The sequence below is a fragment of the Ornithodoros turicata genome, chromosome 2 (assembly GCF_037126465.1).
Source record: "Ornithodoros turicata isolate Travis chromosome 2, ASM3712646v1, whole genome shotgun sequence".
In the NCBI taxonomy this organism is placed as follows: Eukaryota; Metazoa; Arthropoda; class Arachnida; order Ixodida; family Argasidae; genus Ornithodoros; species Ornithodoros turicata.
Window position 1 is genome coordinate 83,543,664 of NC_088202.1, and position 15,191 is coordinate 83,558,854.

A 15,191-nucleotide genomic window follows, 5' to 3' on the forward strand; every position below is an offset into this window, starting at 1 on the left:
TATGTGACAAAAGTTACTGGCAGAAAAAAATCTCTTCACCGCATGTCTCTCCAGGGCCTACGTTTTTTACTATGAATTTCTATCAGGGTTGGTGGACCACCCTGTACGAAGGCTACCATGAAGAATCTCACTTCAAAGGGGCATGTGACTTTTTCGTTAGTGACCTTAGAGATAAGTCATGACTCTCTTTAGCGGGCACGTTATGTTGTTGTATAAGACAAAACCACGAGAATAGGGAACACGATTTCGAAGTCGTGTTTTGAGCGCCACACTACCACTTGTGGATTCGTTTTTCTGCCTGTTTACTGGAATAGCAGCCTCGTTTGGAGAGGCCCTGTACCGCGTTTTCGAAAGCCTGTGCAGCTTCTTTCCTCCGCTAATTTCGAATGATTGCAACTGGACACACGCGTGCTGTGTCGTGCCAAAGGTGTGCGGTGTTTTTGTATTTTCTTTTTAAACAAATGTTACCGCTGCTGGGATGTAACGAGGCTTTCTTTTTATTTTGATAGCTCTTGTTCTTAACAGCATAAAGCTGAACATAAAACAGCCTTTACCGGTCTCCCCAACGTCTGTGCGACAGCAATAACGAAGGAAGTACTAAGGAAGGAACTAACAAGGCAGAACAAACAAATAACAATCAAAAAGATCTATGATGAAAAACCCGAGACTGGGGAAGAGACGAAAAACAGACGTTGAAATTGAGGGTTCGTGTGCGTCGTCTATTTTTCGTCTTTTCCCCAGTCTCGGGTTTTTCGTCACGGAGTTGTAAGAATTTTCAAAATCTTTCTTTGTCTCCTCAAAACGAAGCCAGGAAAACTGGAATCCCCGTGACTGTAGCGCGCCTTTGAAATGTAAAAGAAGGAGAAGCAAAAACAACAATAAAAAGGCACGACCTGATTACAGGTGCGATTAAGTACCATCGTTCTGCCCAAACACTTCAGCTGCGAGCGTATCCTCCGATTCTGGCAGCAGCGTCATACGGTTCTGAGAACAGAGTACAGGATCTCTTCAAGCACTATTCCCCGCCACCACCCGATCATTTCCGTAACGGTACATCTGCACTATAGTATTTCGGGCTGCACTTTACTGATGCCAAACACTAACGTTAAACCTCACTGTGACAGTAACAACTGTCAGCTCATTTATCCAAGCACAGCACGAAACCCTGTAAACAGTTTAATGCCGCGCAGTATCATTAGTAGCAACTACCGACACAGTAGATAAACGCCGACGTCTCATGTAAACATGACGGAAAGTTCTTTTGAGGCTCACGTACGTGTCTCCTAGTGACTTGAAGACACGTGAGGCCATGTGGGTCTTCATGAGGTGAAGGTACGTGAGGCCATGAGGGCCCTCATGAGGTGAGGACACGTGAGGCCATGTGGGTCCTCATTAGGCGAATGTACGTGAGACGCCGTGAGGACATGAGGGCCCTCATGAGGTGAGAGCGCGTGAGGATGAGGACTCCTGAGGCCATGAGAGCCCTCATGAGGTGAGGAGAAGTGAGGATGAGGACCCTCATGAGGTGAAGATACGTGAGGCCATGAGGGTCGTGAATAGCCTCATGAGGTGAAGGCATGTGAGGATGAGGATGGTGAGGCTTTTCGGGATCCCGATGCCCTGAAGTGAGGTTCGTGAGGGAAAAATTTGAAATGGAATGTGAGGGTGAGGGCGACTGAGGTTACGTTACTGGTGAGGAAAATTTGGTGAGGGTGAGTGAGGCTGATAAAGTCTGTGCTTCGTGAGGTGAGGATGAGTGAGGCCGCAGGAAAATGCCCACCTATGCAAATAGATCAGGAAAAGATCTTCCCGGAACAGCACTGCAAGCGGTACTGCCCCGACGACCTTGTTATCGGCCGCGCGTTCAAAGACCTCACAAATAGACCTCGTACGCGAGGGCTCATGAGAACTTCAAGCACATTTGCACGTTACGAGACGGTCAGAGGCTGAGACAGAGGAAGAACTACAACATTCCCGGTGTGCGCAGCGGCAGCGTTAGCCGGGGGAAAACCATAACCATGCCATAACCGAAGCAGACGACAGAGCCACTGATCTCTATCTATAAAGGCTGGATGGCGCATGGGAGAGGGACTCGCGGGGGAGAGGCGTGCATTCGGGCCGCCATGTTGGGAGGCCCTAAAGCGCAGTGTGCGCCCATAGAAAACAATGGGAGGCAACGAAGATTGTGAGTATTTATAGCGCTGCAGGCGTTGATCGTTGCTTGTCATCACACAATTTTGTAAGGTGCCAGTATACTGATGTATCCTAACAGTGTTTCACAGGTGTCCTGCCGTTCGATTCTTAACTACGTTATGTTTTGCATTCCGAAACTAGACCGTCACAGCAGTGCAGCGCTGGGGATTGTACTACAGTACGTTTCCCAGCCAATATTTCAACAAGAAACGATGTGAGGTTAACAACCACCATGTATGTAATATCCCGTGCTGCGTTCTGGACAAAAATTGTTCCATAAAGAACGGTCCGGGAAAGGATATACTCGCATGGCAGAAAGAGATCGTTCTGTAGAATCACAGCCGTTGTTTTAGCCGTGTATCGGTTTCGTATGATTTATATCAAGCACCGCCGCAGAAAGTGTCTTTTAGTGAACGACTGCGGTGCTTTGCCTCGCAAATATGGACACACCGAAGCAGCCCAAATACGTTGTGAGCGTGATTTAATTGCTTCACGCAATTAGAACACGCTCGTTAGGACAGTTAATCAGGTAGTGATGTAAGCTTAATCAATGAAGTTACTTAAAAGTGGTAACACCTCCTTGAGACACAAGATTTACCTCTTTTTGAAGTACAGCCCTTCTATGTTTGTTTGTTTCTTCCTTCATTTGTTCTGATTATTTGCAGGCGCAGTTGTGCCAAACTGAATGTCCTTCTCGAGTACTCACATGCTTTTGCTGAATACAACTGCAGCGTGAGCAAAGCTGCTTAGGAACGGGGGCCTGCTATCCAGTGCTGACTTTGTCATGCTTGTTATGTGGAGCACGTTCGAAAAAATGCAGCTGCACATCTGAAACTCCAATGAGTATCATCGTCATCTAAAAGAGAGCGTCGTAGCACCGTTGTGAGACCAGACACGCTTTCTGAATATCTTCTATGGCACCTTCCGCAGTTTGCACAATTTTGTTCAGCATCGAAGTCTCTCATAGGAACCATTTTGCATTAACTGTGCCTCCCATCTTACATTTTGATGTGCAAGGGCCTTCTTGCACTACACACGTACGATCTGCAACAGGATAATTGCAGCAGGGCGATTTGGAGCTTGAAACAGTTGTGATTTTGTCATTTTGGCCCTCGTGTACCCCGTCTGTGAAACGTAAACAAAAAATATCTAACACGATATGCTTTTGTAAAGAAGGTCACTGATGATGAGTAAAGAGAATATACAAGTTCAAGTTTATTCAACATTTTATATCATACATTATATTATTCAACATTTTATATCAAGTTTATACAACATCAAGTTTATTCAAGTTATTTCTTGCACTTATGCGTTTCAGGATACAATGAACGTGCAGGGAGGTCACAAAAGACTACATTTATTGTTTTATGACCTTGCTACAATGACAATATATATTTTAGGAATGACAATGGACAGGTACTCTCTCTAAATTTGTAGCACTCAATTTTAGGTTAGAATGAGCAATGAATAGCAACTTCCCTCCTGGTATTTTCCAACTGGTATTTTCTTATATATGATGAATTTTGAATTTAATGTGATCAAATATGTGTTAATATAATAATATATATAAGAATATAATATGTGATAAATGAATGTGATCAACAGTAGATGTAAACAACACCAGTAGCCAGAGAAGTGCATTCTCAACAAATAATTTTCTTCTTAATGTGCATGCCTATTAACTGAAACAATTATCACGGTTCTCACAGTTTTAATTTCTGAGAGTGTACTGTAGAGACGGCTTAGATCTACAACAGTTAATACAAGGTATTATATACTGTGAATACATTTAAAAATCCCATGTGACACATACTTTCTGGAGGTGCTGCGGTAATCAAAGTTTGTGGGCATTACGCAGGTTCTGCACCCATTTCTTGAGTATGTCGAGGCAGCTGTGAAGTAACCTGCATTGATGATGATTATTCCAATTTTTATGGTGCATCGACAACAAAGGAAATAATACATCAGAACATTGGTTTGGGTGCAACCAGTTAAAAATGAATATGTTGTTTAATAAATGCATTGGACAAATGTTAAAACATCAGTTTAAAACATGGTTTACAATCCCTGTATCTTCTAATAATTAAAAAGATTAAAAACTATTCTGAAAAGAATATGGGGAACTCTTCTAAAAAGAATTATAATCTCTAATTATTATATTGCTGGGTTAAGGAGCCTAAAATATGCAAAACTGAGAGAGGCTAACCACAGTGCGTGCACTGAGGTTGTTCCTTCCTGTAAAGTCGAAACCAGTGGATGAGGAACGTGATACTTACCTGTACACCCAGCCGTATAACACTGCACAGATTATTCACTGGGCAGCCCTCATGACGAAACCTGTATTGAGAGACCACTTTTGCCTTAAAACTGCTACAAATAGCACGACACGCTACAAATTATTACTATCGTAACAAGCTGACGATACAGCTCAGACACAAAGGCGTTATTCAAGTCGCGCCACACCACCGTTACGTAGGATTCTTTGTCACAAATCAAACCAAGGCACAAAACAATACCAATACATGAAAAAATGTGACAATCGTGGTCTTATTATGACGTAATACCGAACTTGTGCGCGAAGGTAATTCAAAGAAATGAATGTGGCACTTGCTTCCGCAGAGAACACCGTGTACCATGCTAGCAATGCATGCAAAAAAGCGCTCGAGTGTTCGCACATATATTGATGACAACACTACCTGTGTAGTGTAACATGTTCTTTCAAACATATTATGCACTCAAACGGTATTTGCCGCCGGGTAAAATGCAAGTGTGCACGATTGAACGTCGGAAGAGCGATCAAGCAACCTGCATCCAGTGCTCGTTTTGGGCAAAAAAACACTTCATAATGGTCAAATAAATGTACAGAATGGACGCCTATTTATTCCTTGATGAAGAGTGACTCACCTGTATAAATTTAGGCCCTGTAACCTTGCCAGTACGGTTGGTACGACCGTAATTGCAAGAAGTTGCCATGATCGCTGCGGCGACTGTTGTGGGCTCCGTAAGATGGCGGCCGGTTTCTTCACGCTCGCGCTCCCTATCCGCGATCCAGCCTTTTACAATCGAGATCAGTGGACAGAGCAGTGTCCCTCCAAGTTGCCATGCTGCTTTGCGCCGCGTGCTTGGTGGCGCGCGCTTCTTTTTAAAATCGTCAATTAGGGTATGAAAGAAAACAAAGTGTCAAATAGTTTATGATGATGGCGGTGATTAGTATTTTGAGGATGCATGGCGTACTTCGATCAAAAATCTTGTCGTTCTCGCTTGCAGACGATTCTCGGCAGTCAATACGGAGAGCTGACTGACTTGCTGTCAACACCCGCCAGGGGAGTAGTATGGACAAGAATGTCACCGATGCATGATATGCCGTGTTTAAAAACACATCACTATTTAACCGCTCAAACTCACGGGTTTTCGATATCTGTCCAAGTCGTTTTAACGAACGAACGCCACATTTTAGCGCCTGTCACGCTTAGAAGGGTGGACATGACGGAACAGCATGTTGGTTAGTTTATTATTAGGTTAGACCAAGTTCGGTGTTTTCATGTCCAGGTTACTTTAAGTTCGCTTTTGGCAGTTTCCTTCGCTTTTGGCAGTGCGCGACTGTGCATTTTATAGTCAGATAACATTTATTTACAGTAGTTTATTTTGCAACGGGGATTTCGATCACTTTACTTCGAGGAACACCCTAATGGGACATAATCCCCGTTGAAAGCCATTCTATACCTTTAAAAATCCTTAAACGAGCGCGTGCCGTGAAATATCGATAGTCGAATTTCGCTATGCAAACAAGCCGCAATCAAAACCACCTCAGGACCGTATGACCTTCGCCATTGGAGGCTCATCTGGCCCGCAAAGCGGTTGATCTGGCCTGCAGATCAGCACCTTCTCCAATCATCTCCATCGCGCGCTGTCCTCCCTGCGCTCCTGATTGGCGTGGTTTCATCCTTCATAAGGACATCCCGGTGAACGATCGGGGTCTTTTCAGGCCATTGGACAGGACCGGTGTATCATAGAGTCGTGGCGAGCGAGGATGGCTACACATGTTAGTAAATAAAAGGTGCAGCTAATTAGAAGAATACATGTAGTTCAAGGTGGCCTGCTCGCTCACGTTCGTTGTGATGGCGGCCTTGAGCGACATTATCGGGCAAGATGTCCGTTCAGTCCGTTCCGATGTCCGTTCACCAAGATGCTTCAGTACACCTTACTCCTGCGCGTAGTTTTCATTGCTGGCCACTACTAGTCCTATGTTCCAGGAAGGTTTTCTATGCCATCTCTGTAGATGTCCTCATCCTTAGAAAGAAAAGAATCATTGATAACTTTGGATATGGGCTCTTGAGAAGCGGTGCCCTTGTGCTTCAAATACTTTTGCTTGGCCCCGAACAATTAGGAGTCTGCTTGGTCTGGAGAGTTTGGGGGGGGGGGGAGAGGGATGAATCAGGAGCTCCCAACCGAGGCTGTGTCATTACTCCGGAGTGCGGCCGAGCGTTGTCATGGTTTAAGACAATGCCCTTTCTGTTTGCCAGAATAGGGCGCTTTTCGTTTGTCGCATCGCTTAACAGCTGAAATCGGCACTAGTATCGAACTGCGTTTCGTTGTTCCGAAGTAGCTCATTGGGCACCGGGCCTTTCTTATCCCGCTAAACTGACAACATTACCTTCCTCTGATGAAGTTCTTTTGTGAGGAAGTTCGCACTTTCCGAAGGAAATCTATTGCGTGACGGTTCCTGAAGGTAGTGTGTTCATATCACGGCGGGAAAAAACAAAATATATGTTCCAAGTGCCTTCCGTGCTCCTTTAAAGGGGCTATCGCATCCGTCACGGTCGATTCCGAAACTGTAGTGTTTTTTTACTCCGCGTTCATCACTGATAATAACGCCGAAAACCCGACGCGAATTGGCAGCGTTGTTCCTGTGTAGTTTGATATAAAACTTGGCAAGAGCAGACGACGCATTCCTGGATTCCCTCTCTGGAAACGTCACACGGACGAGGCCAATCACTGCGCGCCCTTTGACATGGAGAATACCAATCACGGAGCGGCCGGAGGACCTTGGTAGCCTTGGCAACCGACCGACAGGCGGGCGGGCGAGGCGGAATGCTAGGGGACGGCGTCTTCTCTGTTACCGGCTCGCGGAATGTTGTTTCTGGTTAACGTTGAACGTGTTCGTACAGCCAGGAGCGTAACGCCGTGTTTCACGTAGCATGGTTACGGCACTCACACTGGTAAGCGAAAGTCAGGGTATTTACCGAGGACTTTTCACTTAGTATAGTGCGATGCGAACGCCAAGCAGACGATCTCGGAGACAATCGCCTGCGCTGCGCTCCAATTCGTGCGCCTGACTTACGTCATCATCGTCGTGGCCGCAGATGGAATGCGGACCTTTAAAACTCGTAGTTTACTTAATATGTAAGCTGTTTTCGGAAGAGAAATTTGGCAAAGTTGACTCTGAAGCGGTGAGGAACAGTACCCTTTCGGTATCATACATACGTTCCCGGATGCGATAGTCCCTTTAAAGAACACTGCGCGAAAAACAAAACCTGCTCTGGAGTCTGGACAAGGAGCATCATGTTCATGACGTCACAAAAGTGGACGAGGAGCATTTGCAAGCATCCTGGAGGAGGGTCTCCGACTAACTTCGGTTGAAATTCATGTTAACTGCAAAATGACATCGTTCCACCGTTTTCCGGCAGCATCAAACGCCTTGAATTTGTTTCGATGTACTACACGTGGGTACCGCATCCGCAGAAACACTGATAGAATGTGTGCGGGTATGTGTATATCTCCTACCATGCGTAGTGATGTCGACCCGTATTTCTACCGCCCTTTCACTGGGGACGAATAGTGGCTTCCCTTCGATGACTGAACGCGCAAAAGCGTGCACCGCGTGCCCGGTTTATCCTTCACATCCAGAACTTCAGCAGATGAAAGTAATGCTGTCAGTTTAGCTGGATCAGAAAGGCCCGGTGCCCAATCAGCTGCATTGGAACCACGAAACGCAGTACGATACTATAGTGCCGACTTCAGCTGTTAAGCGATGCGACAAATGAAAAGCGGCCTATTCTGGCAAACAGAAAGGGTATTGTGTTCCACCGTGACAACGCTCTGCCGCACTACGGAGTGATGACACAGCCTCGGTTGCGAGGTCCTGATACCCCCCCTCCCATACTCTCCAGACAAAGCAGACTCCTAATTGTTCGGGGCCAAGCAATCGTAGTTGAAGCACAAGGACGTCGCTTCTCACGAGCCCATATCCAAAGTTATCAATGATTCTTTTCTTTCTAAGGACGAGGACGTCAACAGAGATGGCATAGAACACCTTCCTGGAACACAGGAGCGAGTAGTGGCCAATAATAACTACGCGCAGGTGTACTGAAGCAACAGAAAATGTAGATAATGTTTGTTACTTCGAATTGATACGTCATTACTTTCCCCTGGCGCAATAAATAGAAAGAGAAGATAAAAAGGGATATTCGTTCAGATATTCTTAGTTTTCCGCGAAATTTTCTTGCTGCATTCTCTTCCCTCGCTCTCTTCCACGGACATCTCTTCCGATAATGTCGCTGAAGGCCGCCATAACAACGAACGTGAGCGAGCAGGCCACCTTGAACTATAGGTATTGTTCTAATTAGCTGTTCCTTTTATTGACTAACATCTGTAACCATCGTCGGTCGCCATGACTGTATGATACAGCGATCCTCTCCAATGGCTTGAAAAAACCCCGATCGTTCACCGGGATGCCCTTTAGACAAACACGTCCCCACGTACCCATTATCTAAGAACTTATCCACTTAACCTGAGGGATACCCTGGTTCTGGGGACAACCCATTACCGCAGAAGGGCGGGGGTACCCAAGAAATATACATATGAAATTATGTTATTATTGTTTTTTTTTTAGAATTTAGATTTTTTTAAAGAAAAAGCTGCGCGAGCAGCATAGATGTCGTTTTTGCGATTGAGTTATACGGCCAGGCTGACGTCCTGAGGAGTATGTAACTGCAAGATGAGTAATTTCGTAAAATTCATTAATGAACTCTTTAATTTTGGGATCCCGGGCAAAAGCGAGATAGCAGAATTGGATACAATCGTCGTTGAAAACCATTCCATCTTTTGAAAATCCTGAAACGAACACGTGCGTTGAAATATTCATAGAAAAATTTCGCTATGCAAATGAGCCGAAACCACGCCGATCAGGAGCGCAGGATCACGCCCTCGTTTAAAGGGACAGTCGCATTCTCCGAGGTCAATTTCGAAACTAATGCGAATTCTAATTCCTTGCCGAGCACTGAAATGGGCCCGAAAATACCATTTCGATCCGCGGCGTACTTTTCGCGCAATCCGATGAAAAGGAAACCGGAATCCTTGCGCCCTCGCTCTCTAAAAGTGGGAGCAAACGTCACCCGGATAAAGCCAATCAGCGCGCGCCCTGGGTAAATGCGAGCCGCGCGCCTGTTTGGCGATCGCGAAGCGAAGGCGAAGGTAGCAAACATGGAGTCTGAAAACGAGAGTGATGTTTCTCTGTCTGGGGGAGATTCTGACGAACATGTAAGCGGTAGCGGCGACGAGTTAATGCTGGATGATGACACATACTCTACGGACCCAATGCCTCTGGAACCCGCCGACCATGCACGAGATGTGGCTGCGGCTAACCCGCGGGATGACATTTTCAGGTGACGTATCTCTTTGCATGGTTGCCGTCGGATGTGCAAAACAGTTTAGAATGTTGAAATTGTTGTCGGCAGGTGTCTGTGTGGAGTCTGCGACCCACAGGAGCCCGACGAGCGCCTGTGTTGCCATTCTGTTGCCTGGGTGGTAGAAATGTGCAACAGTGCCGCCGTGCAGTGCATAACACGACACCCATTACTCAGGGACATCTGCCTCCGTAGGGAGCTTCTAGTGGTGTACGCGCCTCAATTCTGCCGCTATGATCAACAGTTTAGGCGACTCAATCCCCAGGACCACAGGTAAGCCTGCTGCAGTGCTCTTCCGTTTGCTGTGATTACGACCGTAATGATTTTTTCGGTTTAAATGACCTCCCATCAAGATTCGGAAGGGTAAACTCGGGTGCTAGTCGGGTGTTGTTGGTTACGCAAATTGTCGAACCTCAAGTGGACAGGGGTTGTATACAAAAGGGGCGGCTATTCTCAGCAGCTTTTTGGCCTACACAAGTTTGTCCCCCATAAATCATAAGCGTGGCCGACAGCCGTGGAACGACCCAGAATCCTGGTCCAACAATTCCATTAGGAAAAGTGAAGCAACACAGTCGCCTCAGCTAGTCTCGATATGCTCTCAATTATGCCAGTTAGCCATGTCCTGATTGGCAACACAAAGCTATGATTGACAGATATCCAGTGGGAATTCTGAAGGATAGTCTGACAAGTCTGAAAACAGAAGCATTTGAGGTGTCAATAAAGGGGGGGGGGGCATGTTACTGAAGAATGTAAGAGTAATATATTTTGGGAGAAATTGGATTTTGCCGGAATTGGAGGAAAGCTGGTTCGGGAGGGAGTTAGCTGTTGGAATCGGGTTCATCCTAAAAGAGGCGGGCCATTTTTCTGTTGTACTATGTTGCACACCTGCCAAACTTCCACATTCAAAATGCGGGAGACCCCGGAACTAAGAAAGGAATGCACAGGCTTTGAACTCCAAGGTTGGGATAGTGTCTGTTCTTCTGTTCTGGCCATTGTCTTCCCAACACTGTGGGAGATTTGGCAGGTATGCAAATGCCCACAAGATATAATGCTAAACAAAAAGAAATGTCATGTGGATTTGTCTTTTCCAGCTGCCTGAGGTTCACGGCATACTCGTCATTCACGAGATGGGTCTGGTGATACCTTGGTCCAAGGAACAGACGACAGGTTCCTGGATGCGTTGTCCGAGCCATCAGAAGGGAGTTCCCATCTACGTCCTATCAAGGCTATCAGCGTTAGGACCATCGAAGCAAGGGTGTCTTGACAAGAGAGACAAGCTGGTGCATACTGATGGCTGGAACTGGAGACATGTAGTGGCAAGACAAAAATTTTGCTGACATAGGCACACTTTGTGTAAATGAGCCCTTGGTCATCCCCCTTGCCTCCCACCAGAGGTTTAGGAGGATACTATTGGTGTCTGGTGTACGGATAAACCTATCCGTACACCACACACCTATAGTATCCTCCAAAACCTCTGATTACCTCTGATCCGTAAAATTGTCACTTACCTCCGTTACTGGTTCCTGCCCTTGTTCCTGATCGAATGTGGTAGGGGTGGTAGGCACGGCGTCAATCTTCAGCCGCTTCTGTTTCTGCCGTAGCCCAAGCCGAACTTGCAATATCTTCTTCATCAAAATAGGCGTCGTCGGCGAAATGACAGGAACAGACCCGTGAAACATTCAATCCTTGGGCCACACCACAGTAGTGGCTGGCGATCGCTGCCTCCCACTTTCGTTTCGTTTCGCCATTGCGAGGTCGGTGAAATACAAGCTCGGGATTCGCGTTATAAGTCTTTCTGCACCCGAGCACGAAGCACCGGTTTCCTGGCTGTGACATCGCACGTCAACGTCGTGAAATCCTAGGCCACACGCTATGGTTCAAAGTACTTCAACGCAAACGCGACAAGACAACAAGAAAAAGGGGCAGCCGCACGCTCAGACACACACAGAATCTGCGGCGGGAAGGAGCGCCTCCTGATGGTTGGCTTATCCGGGTGACGTCATCCAGTGTCGGCGCCTTGCGGGGATTGCCGTGCGCGCCGGAAGCGCGAACATTTAAAAATCGTTTCTGGGTCAACCAAGTGGATTTGTGCGGAGAAAATTTGCGGCGTACATTATGAACGACAGGGAACATGACCATAATAGTTCCGGAACACGCTTCCGGATGCTACTATCCCTTTACGGATTTTTAAAGGTATAGAATGGCTTTCAACGGGGATTATCTCCCATTAGGGTCTACCTTGAAATAAAGTTGTCGAAATCCCCGTTGCAAAATAAACTACTGTAAATAAATGTTATCTGACTTTATAGTCAGATAACATTTATTTACAGTAGTTTATTTTGCAACGGGGATTTCGACAAATCCACAGTCGGGCGCGGGAAACTGCCAAACGCGAACTTAGACTAGCTAGGACATGAAAACACCGAACTTGGTCTAACCTAATAATAAACTAACCAACATGCTGTTCCGTCTACATTGCTAGGTGCCCGCGTCCCACTGCGTGCGTTATTATTTTATGACTAAATGAGCTTCCATTCACTAAAAACAGGACAACACACACACACAGAGCGCTACTTTCAACACCCTAATGCATACACACTGAAACCGCTGTTGTAGTGAATGAGCGTCTTAGCGTTGTTGCATGTTTGATCGAGAAGCCCGGGTGCCAGGGCAATTATGGCCAGGGTGTCGAACCGAAACGTTTTTCGTTCCGGTTTTCGTTCCGGTTACATCATAAACGATCCGGTACCGGTTCTGCTCCGGAGCAAAAAAATAACGGTTCATACCGGTTTTTAACCGGTTCCGCTTCTGCTGGGAATACTCATCCCCACAAAAAAAAAAATCAAGGTTGCAAAATGTAAACCCGTTTATTCAGCATACATGGTATTTAATATTAATAGACAGCTGTGAAATTGGTAGCTCCTGGTTCCTGTAGGTTACTGTCTGTTCAAATGGGCTTTCTCATTTCTTGAAGCGCATGCTACAAACGGACTTGTTTGTCTTGATGTCATACATAAAGTACTTTCTTGCTGGGTTGGAGCGATTGCGCCCCATCCGAATGTCTGTTGCTACTGTCTAGCCAGCAAGCACCACCGCACGAGTACGACGCAAATCGAGGAACACCTTCACTCACAAACGCCTCGACGGCTCCGTTTTATTTTCTTGGTGTCCTGTCCACAAAAGAGTTGCCACTTTGCACGGGCTTGCCCTCGCGTATACGTAAATGTATTCAACTTAGCTGCTCTCAAACAAGGGACGCGTTGCGCGACATTACCGATAAAGAAGCTGTTATGCAGCCCCCTTGTTGTTTACTTGAGCAGAGTTTGGGGGGATCAAATTAAAACGAACACTACGGCACATTGCTAGAGAGTCACATGTACCTCGAAGTCTGTGTGCGTGCGCGAACGATAAACCATTACAAAGGGAGCCTAAGGGTCATACTATACCGACATACATTCCATCGTAACCGTAACCCTCGTATGGTATCATGACATGACTTCAGAGCACATGACGTCTCATTCGCCTATCCGTAGTCCAAACCGGCGAAGTTTTTTCTTGGACCGAAAACCGTTAAATTATTTTTCGGTTTCCCTCCTGAGCGAAAAAAATGTATACGGTTTCGATTCCGTTCCGGTTCGCACCAAAATAGCGTTTTTTTTTTCGGTTTTCGGTTCCGGTTTTCGGTTCGCTCCGACACCCTGATTATGACACGAGGCCGACACGGATGAATTTCAATCCTTCTGAACGCTCAAGGACAAAAGTAATCACAAAAGCTTTCAACTGTGTCCATGAGATTTTCTTTGTTGTTCAACTATCACTAGACCTTGTCCATTGAAGAATAAGGAGATGCACACATATATCAATACGTATTTAGTTAATGAAGTACAGCATAGCATACAAGGCACTCGTTGTGAAAATTCAACATTTCTACATAGGTTTGCGAGCTTCATTTTAAGACAGAACCAATCAAAAAAACGTCACGCTATGTTGACCGCAAGACAGGGAAGGAAGTCGTAGTCCTACTGAAGGCCACACGGATGACCCTCAATGGTGTGCCCTGTATCTGTCTACCGCCTGCACAAGTAATGTCGTAATGTCGTGACGAGCTCTGGCTCCTCTTTGTTGATGCCAAACACTCACGTTAAACCTCACTGTGGCAGCAACAACTGTTACCAAATTTATCCAAGCACAGCACGCAACCCTGTAAACAGTGTAATGGCGCGCAGTATCATTAGTACCAACTACCGACACAGTAGTTCAACGCCGACGTGTCACGTGAACATGACTGAAAGTTCTTTTGAGGCTCATGTGCCTCCTAGTGACTTGAAGAGACGTCAAGCCATGAGGGTATTCACGAGGCGAGGGCTCGTGAGGATGAGGGGTCGTGAGGCCATGAGGGTCCTCATGACAAGAAGGTACGTGAGGCCATGAGGGCCCTCATGAGGTGAGGGCACGTGAGGATGAGGACTCGTGAGGCCATGTGGGTCCTCATTAGGCGAAAGTACGTGAGGCGCCGTGAGGACATGAGGGCTCTCATGAGGTGAGGACACGTGAGGATGAGGACCCTCATGAGGTGAAGATACGTGAGGCCATAAGTGTTGTGAACAGCCTCATGAGGTGAAGGCATGTGAGGATGAGGATGGTGAGGCCTCTCGGGATCCCGATGCCCTGTAGTGAGGTTTGTGAGGGCAAAATATAAAATGAAATGTGACGGTGAGGGCGACTGAGGTTTAGTTAGTGGTGAGGAAAATTTGGTGAGGGTGAGTGAGGCCAATAAAGTCTGTGCTTCGTGAGGTGAGGATGAGTGAGGCCGCAGGAAAAGGCCCACCTACGAGTGCCATTTGATGAGGGCGTTCTACGCGTGCCATTCACAACGTCAGTGTTGCATCCAAAAACATATGTACCTGTAATTCTACGCCTCAAAGTACAAGTTTTGCACGTATTTTGAAGTATGCTGCTGACAGACCGTTCTAGAACGGTTCCGGACGAAGTACTAAAAGCTACACGGGTCCAAACGAGTAGTAAAGCTGTTCAACGCACCTTTATTCGTCCTTTCGTATACTCGTAACAAAAGAAGCTGTAAGTTGCTCGGCTTGCCGCTGTGTACGCAATTATTCCGTAGGTTATGAGCACAAACACTGCAGTAGAATCCCATTCTTCGAAATTCTTCGAAAGTACACGCTGGTTCAGATCGAGAATACGGGTGAATTCGTCTTCGAAATAGCATCTCTGCCGAACACAACCACAACAAGCGGACGCCATGCTGTATTCCCGTCGGACGGGATGGAGTGACGTCACGGAGCTATGGAGGGG

General features: G+C 46.5%; 1 long non-coding RNA gene across 1 annotated transcript; it reads right to left on the minus strand.

Annotated features, from left to right (window-relative positions):
- Positions 1-3,520: 3,520 nt before the first annotated feature.
- On the minus strand, positions 3,521-5,240 carry LOC135383787 (uncharacterized). The gene is made up of 3 exons (XR_010420066.1): positions 5,098-5,240; positions 4,470-4,530; positions 3,521-4,097 (listed from the first exon to the last, which is right to left on the minus strand). It is a non-coding gene; the product is annotated as an uncharacterized LOC135383787 (long non-coding RNA).
- Between the last annotated feature and the right edge of the window lie 9,951 nt (positions 5,241-15,191).